Source organism: Mus caroli, chromosome 10 (genome assembly GCF_900094665.2).
Source record: "Mus caroli chromosome 10, CAROLI_EIJ_v1.1, whole genome shotgun sequence".
NCBI classification, from domain to species: domain Eukaryota; kingdom Metazoa; phylum Chordata; class Mammalia; order Rodentia; family Muridae; genus Mus; species Mus caroli.
Window position 1 is genome coordinate 30966212 of NC_034579.1, and position 17267 is coordinate 30983478.

The following is a 17267-nucleotide window of genomic DNA, read 5'->3' on the forward strand; positions in this document are numbered from 1 at the left end:
TGAGACTCAGATAATAGCAAAACAATACTCAGGCTATGGATAATACTTCAGGCATGGTATCATTGTACTTTTGCATTATCTCACTGTTCATGCACCAGAAACCTACAAAAGCCTTCTCCTCCATGCAACTCTCTATTGTCTGTCTTCCCCATCAGAGACATCTGCCATTCTGTTCTTCTCAAAAAATCGCCTGTGTGAGGTGTGTTGTATGGTCTGACTTTTCAGTATTACTTGATGCTTAAGTGCCAAGATGTCCTTGTACCAGAAAAACCCTTCACTGATTTTTGACTAGATGTTGATTAAATAGAAAGAGAATTTTCAAGGAGTCTCTGACCCTTGAAACCTAGTGTGTTGAAATACCTGCCAAGTCAATGTAGTACCATTTGGGAAAAATAATATACAGATCAAATTATACATAAGAAAGAGACACTTTTGCTGGGTGTGTGGGGAGTAACCTCTTAGAGGCAAGGGGGAGGGGGCATGGCGTGGGGCTTTCCACGGGGGAAACCAGGGACAACAATTGAAATATAAACAAATAAAATAATTAATAAAAATAAATAAAAGTTGGTTAAGGATCAAAAGAAAAAAAAAATAGAAAGAGACGCAAAGTTATTTCAAAGGTAACCCTAACAGACACTGAACATGTTTTAAAAATTCATTTGAATGAATAATACACATGGTGTTATGCCAACAATAATGGAATGAAATGAAAACAAGAAAAGAATTCATTTGATAGATAGAATTCTTTGTTTCAAATTATTTTCTTGAGAGTGCAATTTAATATTCTTATAGTTTTATAATTTTCTATTTTAGTCATTACTTTATTCACAATTGTTGCTTTTCTTCATTGTCTTACACAATAACGATTGGTTTTATATAAATGGCTCTTTACAGTCTCAGATATGGGTTTCTTTATTTCTTTGTATCTTTCATATTCAGTCATTTATTTGAACTGATATGTCAAAAGGAACCTGTTACTACCATCTGCATTTTTTTTGTACCTTATACTACTTTACCAAATCAAGACAGAGAAAAGCGTACCAAATCTTTTAATGTTATATAAAATAATATGTAATGTTTAAAACATTCTATATGGTTATTTTGCATCCATTCCATTCCTAGTTCTGGTACTTGAACTCAGAGTAATTTCATTTATATGTAAGCTTTGCTTGATATCTCTCAATACAAGATGAAATGTCCAGTTCAAATAACCCAGCAGATCATCTAATCAAGCTCCTTTGTTTCTCAGAGGCACAGCCAGGTATGGAGCATGCTGCTGGTCTTGCCCATTACCAGGGATTTTTCTAGAACCCAGTCCTACTAGCTCTCCCTTTGGTGTTCTTCCCTGAATCCACTTGTCATTTGACTGAAGAAAGACAAGGGAACTTGAGATTGAGAGCCATAAATCTAACACATCTCATCACATTCAAAGGTCAAGTTGTGAATTATTGTCAATGCTTGAGCTAGAATTTTTTCAATGTAATGCATAATTCTGTTCTAAGATACATGAAAAATAAGATTCATTTAAAATTTGGAAGTAAATTTGAAGCTATGTTAAATAATGGTAACATTAGATCAATTCTTCCTGCTGAGTACTTCCTGGCATGTAATGCATTTCCACTAGCACCTTAAATATATTGAAGAATTATTCTGTAATAAAGCATACACAGATAATAGCATTTTAAAAATTTATCCATATTATTGGCCTGATACCACAGAACACATGAGTTTTAAATGGAGTTATAAAAGTCTCTTTTATTATGTTTAAATTTTTATTTAAAAAAAAGTGAGCTATTACTCTCTGACTCAGGAATTCACAATTTTCTTACTCAAATGAACCTGGTTTCCAGATGTAATGAAATAAGAAAATAACTACAAACCCCATGCTACCATATTGATCACGTGCTTTGGGCATAACAACCAAAGCTCTGAGGTAGATAATGTTGCTTACACTTCTCCCCATGACAGATAGGCAAGGTCCAGTCCAGAATTTTCATCAGTAAAGAATGCTGACCTGGGAAGTATATGGAGGGGGACAAGAAACATTTAAAATACCAAGGGTCCACTTACTCTTTATGCTAGCAGTGGCTGAACTAATAAAAGTCAGGGGTTATTGAAAATATATCTTTCTATCTGTGGTATTTTTCTGTAGCAGTTATCACCACTGGGCCTGAGGGCTTTGACAAAGGAGCTTTTTAACATGAAAGCTGCAAGAAGCAAGTCCACAGCTGAAGAGTCAGAGGCCCAAGTGGTCCTTTGTAAAAAATAAACTGGGAGGTTGTTAGGCACTTGTGTGCAGGAACCTCTTCCCCTTCGGGTCACAGATGCAACTTGCAGACTTGTTTCCTCTTTTCCAAGCATGGTGAGAAATGTGGCCAAATGAGGTACTTCTATGAATAGCCAATCTGAAGCCTTTAAAACTCCTAGCTACTGTGATGATGACTCTCTAAGGAAATAAAGGAGAAGTAAATAGACTCTGAAGTAGAAATGAAAAAATAAAATAAGAAAAAAGTTTCAGTTAAAGTTTAGTGGCAATTAAATTTCTAATTTAAAACCTCCTAATTTTCAACATGTATCTTGAAATAATATTTACAACTATCGAATAAGTGCAACCATATTATTAGTAGTACTTCAGGTGTATTATTAATTTCTTGTATGTGGATTATGTATCCTTGTGTGCAAATGTGTGGAGATTGTTTATTATGTGTATGATTGTGTTTATGTGTGTGTGTGTGAGTGTGTGTGTGTGTGTATAAGGAGACCACAGATGCTTGTCAGTTCCTGTCTTATGTTTTTCTCCTTACTTTTTAAAAACAGGATCCCACACTAAAAAGAGTGCTCATCTATTCAGCAAGACAACCTAGCCAGCAATCTCCAAGACTTAGCCCAGTCTCTACTATAATAAGAGAAATGTATTACCATGACTAGCTTTTTACAGGTATATTCAAAAACATTGGCAAGCACTTTACACACTAAGGAATTTCACATTTCTCTTTTTTACTTCTTCACTGCTTTAAAAATGACAGACTGGCAACAAAGAATAATTGTATGAACAAGCTATAAGGTCAAAGGAGCACCAGGACTGATATGAACAGTAATTAGATGGGTCAGAGGGAAATGTGTTCATCTACATGATGTGTGGCCTCTTCAAACAGCAATGGTTCATGGATTTTCTTTCTTTCTTTCTTTCTTTCTTTCTTTCTTTCTTTCTTTCTTTCTTTCTTTCTTTCTTTCTTTCTTTCTTTTTTAGCATTTCAAACATAAGTACTGCACCTACAACATTCCACGTTCTCCCTGTTCTCTATCCAAATATTCCTGAGTATTCCCATTCATCCTCAAATTCATACTTCTGTAATTTACATTCTTTCATGCATATACATACATACTCAGACACACACACACAATTTATCTAGTGTTCTCCTATGAGTTTAGGGCTGAACATTTGTGATTTGAAAACTCAACAGGGAGCTCTTACATTTAAAAACTGTTTCTTCCTCCCTTAGCAGACATTAATTGCCTGTAGCTCTTCATTTAAGTGTAGAGCTTTTAAAGATTTCCCCCATCCAGACTGACACAACACACTTTTTTGGCTCTTTTTGGCAGCCATATTTATGTGATTTTTATGGGTGCAGCTTGACTGTTATATACAGGAGGCACCATCTCATAGCAGACATCCTTTGGTCCTTAAAAATCTTCCCATTCATGTCTCAGTTATGTTCCCCAAGCCTTAGATGTAGGGGCTATATTTAGATTTACCAGCTGGGGTTTGGACACCCAAAAGTCAGATATTCTTTATATTTGGACAAGTTGTAGGTTTCTATAATGGTGTCCATCTGCTGCAAAATGAAGCTCTTTTGATGAGAATTGGGCACTCTACTTATCTGTTGGTATAAGCATATTTAGTATAATAATAAGTATTAAGTAGTTGGGAATTGTACTTTCTGGGAAAGTGACAATAATAGGTTCTTCTTTAGAGTATATGACCTTATTAACTTTGTATAATTGTCATATTTACACTATGAAGCATGAATTTCCTCCTGTTAAGCAAGCTTTGTGTACAATTAGACAGCTGCTGTTTGCTCCAAAGATGTGAGCACCACTATTTTTACTGTTGTTAGTATGTTCTGTGCTGGTCATTATGTGGTTCATAGTCCAAAGCATCCTACTACTCTCTTGTCTTTAGTTCTCACTCTCTCTCTCACATATTTTTCAATTAATAGATTCAAATTGCTTGGTGATGATCTCTGAGCAGTTTACTGGTTTATGGAACACTGTAGAACCCTCGTGCATAGTTCATCCCCCCTTATTTCTCTTCTTTCTCTGTAATGTTTATTTCTTCCCCTCTTTCCAGACAACAAGTATGAAAATGCAATTGTGCTCCCACATCTGCAGTGGAAGAGATTGCAGGAAAGGACCAATAGTTGCATACACCTCAGAAGGGAGTTTTTTTTAATCACTCAAGGCTTTTGCATCTAAGTAGGATCAACTTTAGTTTTTTCAAGTGATTCTCTTTTCTAAAAACAAATAGTGCCTCTTCCATAACCTGTGTAAACACTGCACACATTAATTAGTATTGGCAGTCATGCTGAATTAAAATATCTCAACAGGAGGGACTTAACAGAATTCCCCATCTGAGAGGACTCTGGATCCTTGTTAAACAGGAATTCCTTTTATTGCTGCCACATGCAGGATAGCCCCATCAACCTCCCACTGATATCAATGAAACTGTTAGAATTAGAGATAACAATGCTCCCTATTTCAGAAACAAACACTTCATTGTTTAATAGCACCAGAAGCTATTATAAGACAGTTTAATCAAATAGAAAAATGATTAAAAATAAAGAATAATAGACATCAAACCAGAATAAAGATAATTATTTTCCTTTTTCTGTGCAATATGGAGGATTTATGAGTATGTATTTCTACTTATAAATATAATCTTTATCTATCATATCCTATCATGATCTTTGCTTCTTTTTTATTGAGAATTTTATATATAAGTACTGAAGTAATGTTACCTACATTTTTACTTCTCCTTTTCCATGTTCAAATATTCCTGAGTACCCCCATTCACTCTTAATTCAATTCAATTCAATTCAGTTCAATTCAATTCAATTCATTCTTCCTGAATTGTTTCTCTCTCTCTCTCTCTCTCTATCTCTCTGTTTCTCTCACACATACACACATCTATCTGGTATTCTCCTATCAACACTCATATCTCAATCATAAGGGTTGAACACTTGTGATCAGAAAACCTATCACGGAGCTCTTACATGTAGAAGAGTGGTTTTTCTGTATACTATCATATATGATTGCTTATCCACAGATAAGTATATATGCATCATATTTGGTGTATTAGATTTCATGAGAAACACATATATTTCCTCATTTGATACCTGTAGTTTTCCCAGTAAAGTTGCATGTATTTGTGCTTGATAGTAATTCAACCTGGAAAAACAGTGTAATGGAGACTAAAGTTCAAGGTAAGTATGAAAGATAGTGTTGCAGGACATTTGATCACACTGTGAACCCCTAGATTGTGTTATTTACTGAAGAAAACAAACTTGTTTTATGGCTCATTGCTAGCACAGAACTTTTATCTAAGAGATTGCTGTTTGTTAAAACAATTACTGTGGTACACCTCAGCCCCAGCACACACTCCAAGAGCTAAATAGAGTCAACCCTAGGTCAAGAGGTGGATCAAGTAGCCAGCTGACAGGGAGTGAACATAAATAAACAGAAAGGAAGATCTTTTAGTGGAAAAAGAAGGAGGAGGAGGAAGCAGAGGAGAAGGAGCAGGGCTAGGGCAAGGACAAGGGGGAAGGGAGAGGGAGGGGAAGGTCGTCCTCTTCAGAAGACAAGGCGACACCTACTCCAAGAAGACCCCACCTCCTAATAGTGCCACTCCCTGAACCATGCAAATTAAAACCACCACATCAGTCATAGAGACAATATATGCCATTATTAAGAAAATGGATGGAGTGGGAGATTGTTAGGTTAGATGAAAATTTCCAGGGTCAGAAAGGCAAGTATCACATTTACTTTCATGCATTATATTCATGGATGTGTGTGAGCACTTTACAACATGAAGGTAGAATGGTCAAACCTTTAGAAAAGGAGCCAGACAGTAGTGGCACACATCTTTAATCCCAGCACTTGGGAGGCAGAGGCAGGCAGATTTCTGAGTTTGAGGCCAGCCTGGACTACAGAGTGACTTCCAGGACAGCCAGGGATACACAGAGAAACCCTGCCTAGAAAAAACAAGCAAAAAACCAAAAAGCAAAAATAGAAAAGAAGGAAACTAACAATGTGGGAAAGGGTAGAAGAAGAGAGGAAAATAGTGTAAATATGAGCAAAGTACATAAAACACATGGGTGAAGAGTTCACAGTGAACTCTGTTACTTTGTAAGGTCATGGAATAAGTAAATTAGGAGACTAGAGACAGTCAAAATGTGAACTCTGGGTCAAGGAAAACCTCCTGATATTATAAGGAGGACAAAAGTAATTGAGAAAGACATCCATTAATAATCTCTACAAGTACATGCATTCATGGACACAAGTACCTGCCCACATATGTACCTGTACCCATGTGAATATGTATATTCACACATACCATACACACATGCGCCAGAGACAAAAGGGAAAACAAAGTAACAAAGAAAAAATTGAAAATCAACATTTGAAAGTGTGAACAGCTCAAAAAAGAAAAGAAGGAAAGAGAGAAAGAAGAAACAGGGAAGAGCGGGTAGAATAAACACAGATGCCAGATTATTGCTCTTGACAGGTCATAAAAGAAATTTTCAATTTAGAAGGGAAAAGATTCAGCACCCTGAGATGCAGACACAGAGCAGGCCAGGTGAACTTGTATAGATGTCTGCTTACTAATCAGTGTTTTGCATTTGATTGTGTGTTCTGGACACACAAAGTAGGAATTTCTGGTGAAGGAGGTTACTACTATGCTCTCCTTGTCCAAAATAAGTAAATAAATAAGTTCATTTTAAAGAGAACACAGTAGAACTCTGAGCCCTCTCTTTCATGTTATGCATTGTCCGTGCACCTGCATTCATGGGGAAAAACTTGACTCTGATTGTTTGGTCAGAAAGCACTTACTCAAATATTTCTCATTTTCTGTCTGGGCATAAAGCAAGCAAGGTGTTATCCCTTTGTCCCTGGAAGATCATGTGTCCTTCCAGTTTAGAACAGTATAAGCAGAAGGGCTAGTCATCAAGTACAACAGGAAGCTCTTACTAACACATCCTCTTCCACATCTACCTTTTCTTGAAAAGACAAGAGAGGTAGCATTTTCAGGAATGGACCACACCTTTTATGCCAACACTTGGGAGATACAGGCAGACAGATCTTTGAGTTCAAGGACATTTTGGTCTACAGAGAACACTCCAGGACCTCCAGTCAACATTATAGAGAGAAACTCTGTCTTAAAAGTAAACAAGCAAACAGGGCACCTTATAACTTTGTGTGTCTGAGGGATGAAAAAACAAGATGAGGCTTCAATTTTATATAGAAGCCATGCGCAACAGGCATGGGAAGTGGAAACTATCATTTAACAAGTACGTAATTATCAAATTTATGGAGATAAAAAGCAGTAAACATATTATGCAACTCTAGAATATATATATATATTTTTATTCTCCTTGCTTGGAGGGCTTTTATTTCTGTGGCACAGTTGTCTGTTGTTAAAGGCTTTCCAGAATCAACTGTGGTTGCAAGTCTTTAGTAACGCTTATTATAAAGCCTCCCCAGACCACAGCAAAGGTTCCTCATTCATTCTCACAGCTCCTAAGAGCCTTTATGTATCAGAAGATGGCCTAGTCGGCCATCTTTGGGAAGAGAGGCCCCTTGATCTTACAAACTTTATATGTCTCAGGACAGGGGAGTGCCAGGGCCAAGAAGTGGGAGTGGGTGGGTAGGGGAGTTGTGGGGGAAGGTCTGGGGGATTTTGGGATAGCATTTGAAATGTAAATGAAGAAAATACCTAATTAAAAAATAAATAAAAAAAAAGCAACTCTAGAATATTATAGAATCATGAAAAATATTCAGGAAATATTAGGAGGATCAGCTGTACCAAAAACTGAGGTATAATTGCCATAGGTTCTATTGGAAAGTTAGACTTATGGAAAAACTAGAAGGACACACTGACTTCAGTTGCATCCATATGAGCTGAGGCTAGATGCTAGAAGTATGGAGCATTGCTCATGTGTTTACTGTGAGTGGAAAAAAATGTTTAGAAAAAGATTGGAGATAATCCCAGGAGTTACTGAGTTAACTTTTAAAAACATTTTTATGCATAATAACATTTTCACCCATAATAAAATTTCACCAACCTAACCTCTTACTGACCTAAAATAAGATCCACATATTTCTGTGTAGTATCTATAATGTAATGTACATATCTTTGCTTCCTCTGGGAAGTATTGTTTCTTGGCTAGATAAAAGCAAGAAGTCAAGCTATTGTTTGCTTTGTATTCTACTTTGCTCTGATGCTTTGAAAATACAGTACCCAAAAGTGACTTGGGAAAGTAAGTGTTTATTTTGCTTACGGGTTTTGACCCCAGGGGATCACTGAGTGATGTTGGGGCAGAATCTTCAGCAGAAGCAGACGCATTAACCAAATGTGAACACTGATTGCTGTCTTGCATTGTGGCTCAAGTTCACTTATTTTTCTTATGTCTCCAAGAACCACATCCTAAGGTGTAATACAGACCACAGTTAGCTGAGGCATCCTGTGTTAATCATTAATGGAAAAAAACAAAAAACAAAACAAAACAAAAACAAGCAAGCAAAAAAAGAAAAAAAAAAAAACAAGCCCCCACAGACTTGCCTTCAGGACAATCTGAAGGAAACACATTTGGAATTTGAGGCTCTCTCTTCCCAGATGACCTTAGCTTGTGGTCAAACTTTTGATGAGAAACTAAATTGCATAAGTTTGTACAAACTCATAATTATTCTATAAAAGAAAACTGTAGTGGTTTTAATAAGAATGTCAGCTGTAGACTCATGTAATTGAATGTTTGGCCCATGTCTTAGTTAAAGTTTTCCTGCTGTGAACAGACACCATCACCAAGGCAACTCTTATAAGAACAACATTTAACTGGGGCTGGCATACAGGTTCAAAGGTTCAGTCCGTAATCATCAAGGCAGGAAGCATGGCAGTATCCAGGCAGGCAGGGTGCAGGAGAAGCTGAGAGTTCTACATCTTCGTCTGGAGGCTGCTAGAAGAATACTGACTTTCCAGAAGCTAAGTTGAGGGTCTTATAACCCACACACACAGCGACACACCTACTCCAATGGAGCTACACCTACTCCAACAGCACCACACCTTCTAATAGTGCCAGTCCATGGGCTGAGTGTATGTAAACCATCACAGCTTGTTTAAAAGTACCAATATTTGAAGGTGTGGCCTTGTTGGAGGACATGTGTCACTGTGGAAGTGGGATTTAAGGTCTTAATTGCTCAGGGAAGGCCTAGTGTGGCACATAGTCTCCTGTTGCCTACTGATCAAGATGTAGAACTCTCAGCTCCTTCTTCAGCACCATATCTTCTTGCATGACATCATGTTTCTCACCATGAAGATAATACACTCAACCTTTGAACTATAAGTTAGCCCTAATTAAAAATTTTCTTTTGTATGGGTTGCAGCAGTCATGGTGTCTCCTCACAGCAATACAATCCTAACTAGACAACAGATAAAGAGATATGTATATCTGCTGTTCATCTATATTAACTAACTCTTTATGTTTAAGGAAACATATACTGATATAGAAAACCTTAAATAGAGATGTTTTTATAGAAATATGATGCCAGATTACTGCCCTTGCCACATCTAGCTTTATATACTGAGAGAGTAATAAAGTAATTACAGAATTTTACAATCTCAACTACTTAATAATATACTGATGAGTTTGCGACCAAATATCTTAGTTTCTTAGTGAATAATGAGAAAAACATATAAGGTAAATATGAAAATTCAAGGAATACAGTATAATAGAATATCTGTATAAAATATACAAGTGTAGAAACTATCATTCAATGCAGGTATCAATGTTTTGATCTAGATGTATATTTGTCTAAAGTGAGTGAATGATCAACCACTGGTATTCAGATTTAACACTGGTAAAATTCTGTTTACTCCAGTGCAAATGCATGCTCTTGAGAACCAAACCCAAGGAAACACAAACCTAAAACTTGGGTCAACAGTCCATAGTATGGATTACAAGCAGAAGGGTGTTTAGATAAAATGGCATGGGCACTAGAACACTAGTGCAGTATTTTTAGGAACTCAGTCAAATGCATTTTCCTTGTTTTGAATGAATTGCCAAGGATAAACTGGTGAGGTAAGGTCCAAGGGGAAGAGTACTGATGACTGAGGTATATCCTTGGCTTTTCATTGCTCAACTGGGAGAAAACAGCTACCAGAGAGGTCTGCAACTTTCCTCTGCTACAGCATTCCAAATGTCAGCCATAGATCACCTGTGACAAGTATTTAATTCTTTGCCTCACCAGGGACAGTGTGCAACCTTCTGCCAGAGCTGAGGTGTTTTGTTTCATTTTGAAGCTGCCAACAATAGTTGTCTTTTTGGCCTTGCAGTAAGCTCTTATTCCATGTAGTATTAGCAACCCTGTCTCCTACCAGCTCTAAAAACAATCCCTGTTACATTGCTTTTTTATGTAAATCTTTATCAAGTCCCTGACACACATGAGTTTTACTACCATAATAATGGCTTTTTTGTTTTGATTTGTTTTATCCTAGGAAGCTACAAACAGCATGTACCTTTGCTCTTGTAAACAGAGTAAAATGTTAGAAAGCAATAATAAGGGAGGAAGGACAAATGTGTTTTATCAGGATTCTAGCGGGGAGAAAATATAAATTTGAACAAATAACAGGCAAGAAATTGTAGGTAATAGCTGAAATACACAAATTATATCCTAAATATATGAGCGACATTTAGGAATTAAGAGATATACTCCACTAGTCTGAGGAGAACATGTTAAGAGTCAAAGAAAGCCTTGCTTGCCATTTTCCAGACCACTTACAGAGCCTGTACCTAGACCATGAACTGATCTCAGAGCCAAATAGACTGCTTCTCTTTTGTCTCCTAATTGTGTACATGTTGACTAAATTTGTATCTCTAGTGTAATACTTAATAAAATAATAAATATCTAAAACATTGTTTCATTTCAGTCTTTAAAACTTAACAAATAGAATGGTTGTATGTGCTGTGCCCTCTGTTGCTAGATTGTATTGATAATATCATTTTTAAGACATGTGCAAACAGCAATATTATTGAACCAAATAATTTTTATGGGGTGAATTAGATGTTTGAGGCATGGAAGAAGAAACCCTGGTATTTAATATTCAATCTTGCATACAGATTGAGAAAAGAAAATGATGAAATGCTATTTTCAAGTAGAAAAAAAAAGTTCATTTGCAGAAATTAAAAGCTTTTTAAAATAAGTTGTTCTTGACATTTGTAAAAATAATTGCATGGTCAAGGGAAAATAAGATAGAAGATTATGTAGCTAAATGTTACAGATGTAAACTGTCTATGCAAGTCCAACCATTAGTGTTCATAAAAAAATTATTAGTTTTCATATCACTGTACCCATTTTGATTGAAAAAATCACCAGCCTGGAGGACATGGTATTTCTCCAAATATTTCAGCATACTAAGTTACTGCTATTGTGAGACAAGGGGCTTAGCTCTTTGATTGTGAATGAATGCTTTCATAAACTATCCAGTTTGGTTTCTCCATTTTAATAATATTTGTAATTATGCTAGCATTTTAACCTGAATTTGTATTCTTAGATTTAAAATTACCGTTTCTTTAATTTCATGTTCACATTAGTTTGTTGTGCATTGTTTCTTCCTTACATATTGAATTGCCTGTGGACATATGCAAAGCTTCAGTAAACTGCATATAATAAATTGCTTGGAAATGTGCCACAGTTCTGGTGTCAGGCAATTTCCAATATGTTTTCTCTGTTAAAAAGAGTTACAGTGTGAAGAGACATATTTTCTATCTATTAGGCATTGACTGTACCCCTGACCTAACCATGTCACTAAGATACATGCTGGATAATATTATGGGATTTGTAATAATGTTTTTAAATGGAACATATTCCCGTGGGACAGATTTTATGTGTGCTGTAGATATTGGGAAGAAAAGCATCCAGAGGCATATTACTCAAAGTGAAGCTGTCGATGGGTAATAGAGTCCTACAGTATTTGGGTGAAATGATACAGCTAGACTTATTTCATTTTCCAGTGGGGACCTCTTAAGTTGATGTGCTCTCAAAAATCTGTACGTTTTCTAAGCAGGAGAAAAATAAGCAAGGCTGATAAAATCATAAATCATTTTCCCATCAGTGCTGAAACTCTAATTTTCTTGCTTATTGCTTGAGTTGATAAAACAAATAAAAGAAGGAAACTCACAAAGAGATTTCTTTAATATGCAAAATGAATTTCAATGTACTCTCCTGCTGATGTTTTTATGGAAAAAAACCCTCACTCCACAGTAGATATGGAATGTAGAAATCTGCATTTAGATAGAAATATTATAAAATGCACGGTATGGTACAAAGTCCATCTCTTAATGGGGATGGCAAAGTGCTGCATTATACGGTTGACTGAGAAGACAGCATGCATATCGGTTTTCATGTCTTTGGTAACCAAGTGACTATGTTATGAGAGGCCTAGATTATTTTGAATCCTTGACAAATATTGATGAGAAAAAAAAATCATATAAAATGAGTGAAATCTTCTCCAAGTAAAAGTTTGGTGGCACTGATAGGATATGCTTATAATACACAAATTTTCTAAATTTTTTTCCTCAAATACTTTTAGTGAAAAAGATTTGTTCTGTTGGGTACATTCCATTGTACAGAAAAATACTATATAGCATCTAATTGTTACAGTTTAGCAGCAGAACTCAGAAATAATCGATTTGATTACCATGACTGTATTGTGTGGAAAGTTCTGAAATTTCATAGTCCTTCCCTAGCACAGATGTGGCAATTCTATGTGTAAAGATAAAGTTATCTCTTGTCTGTTGTTCTTGAGGTTGAGAGGAAAAGCTGATGAGTTGACACTTCGGAAACTCTGTATTTACATTTACATGTTTCAAAGGACATTTCTTTAGGCTGTTAGTAGAATTTAGTGCTACTGAGCATTTGTAAGATAACTACTAAAATGAAAAAGTAACTAGTTGGTGCAATGGAGACAAGTTGTTGAAAAGAATAATTGATTAATGAAAATTATAGGCATGAGACATCATAAACATTTAAGACATTTCATAATAGAACCGTTTCTAAAAATAATATAATACTTTATTTATGTATATCCACGGGGTCTTTAGCAGAAATAAACAGATGACAAAAGTGTGATAAAGGGAACTTACCCCATGTTATCTTCTTTGTTATAAAAATTGTTTTGAAAATTTTATACTTAGTATTCTGTTGATATAATTTCCAGTATCTCCCCCTTCCAATATCTTCTGTGTTCCTCACAATTCCTTTTTGAATGCATGGTTTCTTCTTTAATTATTATTGTTTTACACACACAAGCACAAACACACACACTCCTATACATGATTATGTATATAATATACTTAAATAATATATGCACATATATAATAAATACAATAATTTATGTGTAATTATATATTCTGTATAATTATGTGTTATAAATAATATAGCAGATATCATATAATAAATATAATAAATTACAGTAAATATCAAAGAGAATAATAATATGAGAGGATATATTAAAAGAAAGTAAATATTTGTTGGGAAAATATGATTTATATGTATGTGTATATATATATGATATATATGTATAGGATATATGTATAAGATACATATGTATAGGATATATGTATGTGTATATTTATCTGTGTGTATGTGCATGTATATGACATAGATGTGTGTGATATATAAGAATATGTATATGATGTATATGAATACATATGTAATATGTATGTATAAGTATATGTAATCAACCCTTTGAGCCTTATTAGTATTGTATGTATGTACATGTGTTTGGAGCTGACCTGTTGCAGTTGAATAGCTTTTCAGGGATCTTGTCCCTTTGACAACCTGATTTATTCTTTCTTTCTTTCTTTCTTTCTTTCTTTCTTTCTTTCTTTCTTTCTTTCTTTCTCTCTCTCTCTCTCTCTCTCTCTCTCTCTCTCTCTCTCTCTCTCTCTCTCTCTCTCTCTCTCTCTCTCTCTCTCTCTCTCTTTCTCTCTCTCACCATTGTAGCTCTTCATTTATAGGTGAAATTTTGCATCAGCTTACCATTATTCAGGCATTTTTTGCTTGTGAAATCATATTGTTGATATTCAATTAGTGTAATAGTCCTATTATGTCTAGATGATACAATTTCATAGCAACTTTTTTTTTGGCTGCCTGGTCTTTAATATCTTTCTACTCCCACTTTGTAATGTTCCCTGAACCTTCCTAAAGCATTGCTTTGTAAAATAATAATTAGCTCTGGACTTTCTATGTTTTAATTTTTTAACAGTTTTAAATCTGTAATAGCTCTTGTCTGTTGGAAGTAAAACATTGATTTGGTGAATGATGACAGCTACACTTATCTTTGGTTAAAAGGGTAAATATTTTCAATACTGTTAGAAAGTATATTGATTTAGGAATACAGAAATAATTTTTATCCTCTAGAGTTTATATCTCTAGACATGGTAGTTAGCTAGACTTATTTACCACATACTAAATAGGCCTTATAATAATATCAAAAAAGCTCAAAAATATTATAAGAGGATACATTAAAAGAATGTACTTATTAGTTGGAAAAAGTACAATAAATGGAAGAAGTTCTGGGCTTATCCCAACTGTCAAAGTTAAACAATGAAATGATCAATGACTTTAAAAGCCACAAAACTTTGTTCTGTGTAGGAGTGGATGGATTCATTGCAGAAATTTACCAGATTTTAAAAGAAATGCATGCTGGCAGGAGCCTGATATAGCTATCTCCCGAGAGACTCTGCCTGACAGTGCAGAAGGAGATGCTCACAGCCATCCATTGGACTGAGCACAGGTTCCCCAATGAAGGAGTTAGGGACAGGACCCAAGGAGCTGAAAGGGTTTGCAGCCCCATAGGAGGAACAATATGAACTAACCAGTAACCCCAGAGCTCCCAGGGACTAAATCACCAACCAAAGAGTACACATGATGGGACTCATGGCTCAAGCTACATATGCAGCAGAGGGTGGAAGGAGAGGCCCTTGTTCCTGTGAGGGCTCGATGCCCCATTATAGGAGAATTACAGGGCCAGGATGCAGGAATGGGTAAGTTGATAAGCAGAGGCAGAGGGGATCAGATAAGGAGAGGGGGTTTTGGAGGGAGATCAGGAAAGGTGATAACATCTGAAGTGTAAATAAAGAAAATATATAATAAAAAAATGCAACCAATATGTCTCAAATTATACCAAAAAATAAGTAGAAGAAATATTCCCAAACTCCTTGTGAGAAAACACTATTTTCTAACACCAAAGTCAGCTACAAACTTAACAACAAAGAGAACTAATAACTAATAACCATGTTTAATATAGATGAAAAATTCTAAATGAAATATTTTTTAAAATGAGTCCATATTTTTCACTAAATTCAACCACAGGGGTCCCCAGCATCTGTCTATTGATTGAGTGTAATATCTGCATCTGACTTTTTCAGCTGTGTCTTAGGTCTTTTGGAGGGCAGTCATGATAGGCCTCTTTTTATGACTATACCATAGCATCAGTAATACTGTCAGACCTTGGGACCTCCCCTTGAGCTGGATCTCACCTTGGGCCTGTAGTAACGGAAACTAAAAGCATTTTGAGATTTGATCTTATGCCAGTAAGAATGGATAAGCTCTTTAAGGCTTTTTCAGGCTTGAAGATTTTCAGTGTAAAAAGCTACATCTGCTGTGACCAACCCATTTTGAGGTCCTTTGTCACTTATTACATTTAAGTGCATTAATTCTTAAAAATAACATCTGTGTTTGTTCTTTGTGAAGAAGATCAAATATAGCTTCATGCATTTTTGTCATTTGCTTACAAATATTTCTGAAACATGGAAGAGGAATAGGAGCTTTCACCTCATACTTTGGTAACAGCTTATCAAGTAGGCTATGCATTATCACTACAAGCTTAGATGATATTTCAGCTATATGGGCATGGTAATCCTTGATGATGAGACCGAAATGCGTAAGAATGCTCCACTGCTTGGGGGACACTTGGGCTTCAAAATGAGCCTGGATCATGGAAATATAGTGCACAATCAACTGCAGACACTGCAAAGAGAAGGCCACGGTTTTGTTTGTTTGTTTGTTTGTAGTAATTGTCTTAGTCCAATGATTTGCAAAGCACTAGCTCCAAGAACTAACTGGCATCTTCTTGAATTGAAGTATTTCAGCAAATCTGTCAGATGAGTGGGCATGTCAGTAGTGACAGATGGGATGTTATCCACACACTGGCAACATTCAAGATAAATATCTGGATCTAAATATGGCTGAGATCTGAAAACAGAAGAGGTGATGCCAGACTGAAGACCTGAGTTATTCATCTGACGACAGGATGTGTTTCTGAAGAAAATCTGGATGCTCAGTATGCTAGGAACTGAACCTGGGACCCAAAGTGAACTGAGGCGGGGGAAGGGAAAAGAAGGATCAGTGTTGGGAACTGAATTCAGTGGGATCTACAGAGAATGGCATTTTTGTGCAAACTTGAGTAAGGAGTAAATGATCAGGTGTCTATAATATTTTTCATTCTCTCTAGAAACAGACTCACGTTCCTTTGGACCAAATCCAAAAGAGCACATAGCTTTAACACAGCTGGAATGCCAAGAATGCTCTGTATACTTTATATCTTCCAGTGCAATGAAATTCATATGGTGTCCTACCATATTTAATGATGGTACACTGGAAAGTATTAAAATCTTAGTCAACCTCTGTAGAAATTTTTCTCTATGAAAGTAAAGCTGTGTGAAAACTTATTTCCTTACAGGTCTTTATAAAAATAAACATCATTTGATTGCTTGGATTTAGGAACTCAGTTTTTATTTTAGTGACTGTGGGGAGCAAGTGTGGCAGTAGTCCCAAGATGGTGCCTGGAACTGTAGCCAAGTCTTATGACTTGCACCTGACTTCTTCATACACCCGAAAATAAGCCACGTTCATCCTGAGAGCTGTGCAGGCGCACCATGATGCATGATCAGGCCATTTGACGAAGGCCAATGAACTGAGATTATGTGGAC

At 35.9% G+C, this 17267-nt stretch overlaps 1 pseudogene; it reads right to left on the minus strand.

Moving 5' to 3' along the window:
• Positions 1-2281: 2281 nt before the first annotated feature.
• LOC110303501 lies at positions 2282-16577 on the minus strand (annotated as a pseudogene).
• Positions 16578-17267: the final 690 nt, after the last annotated feature.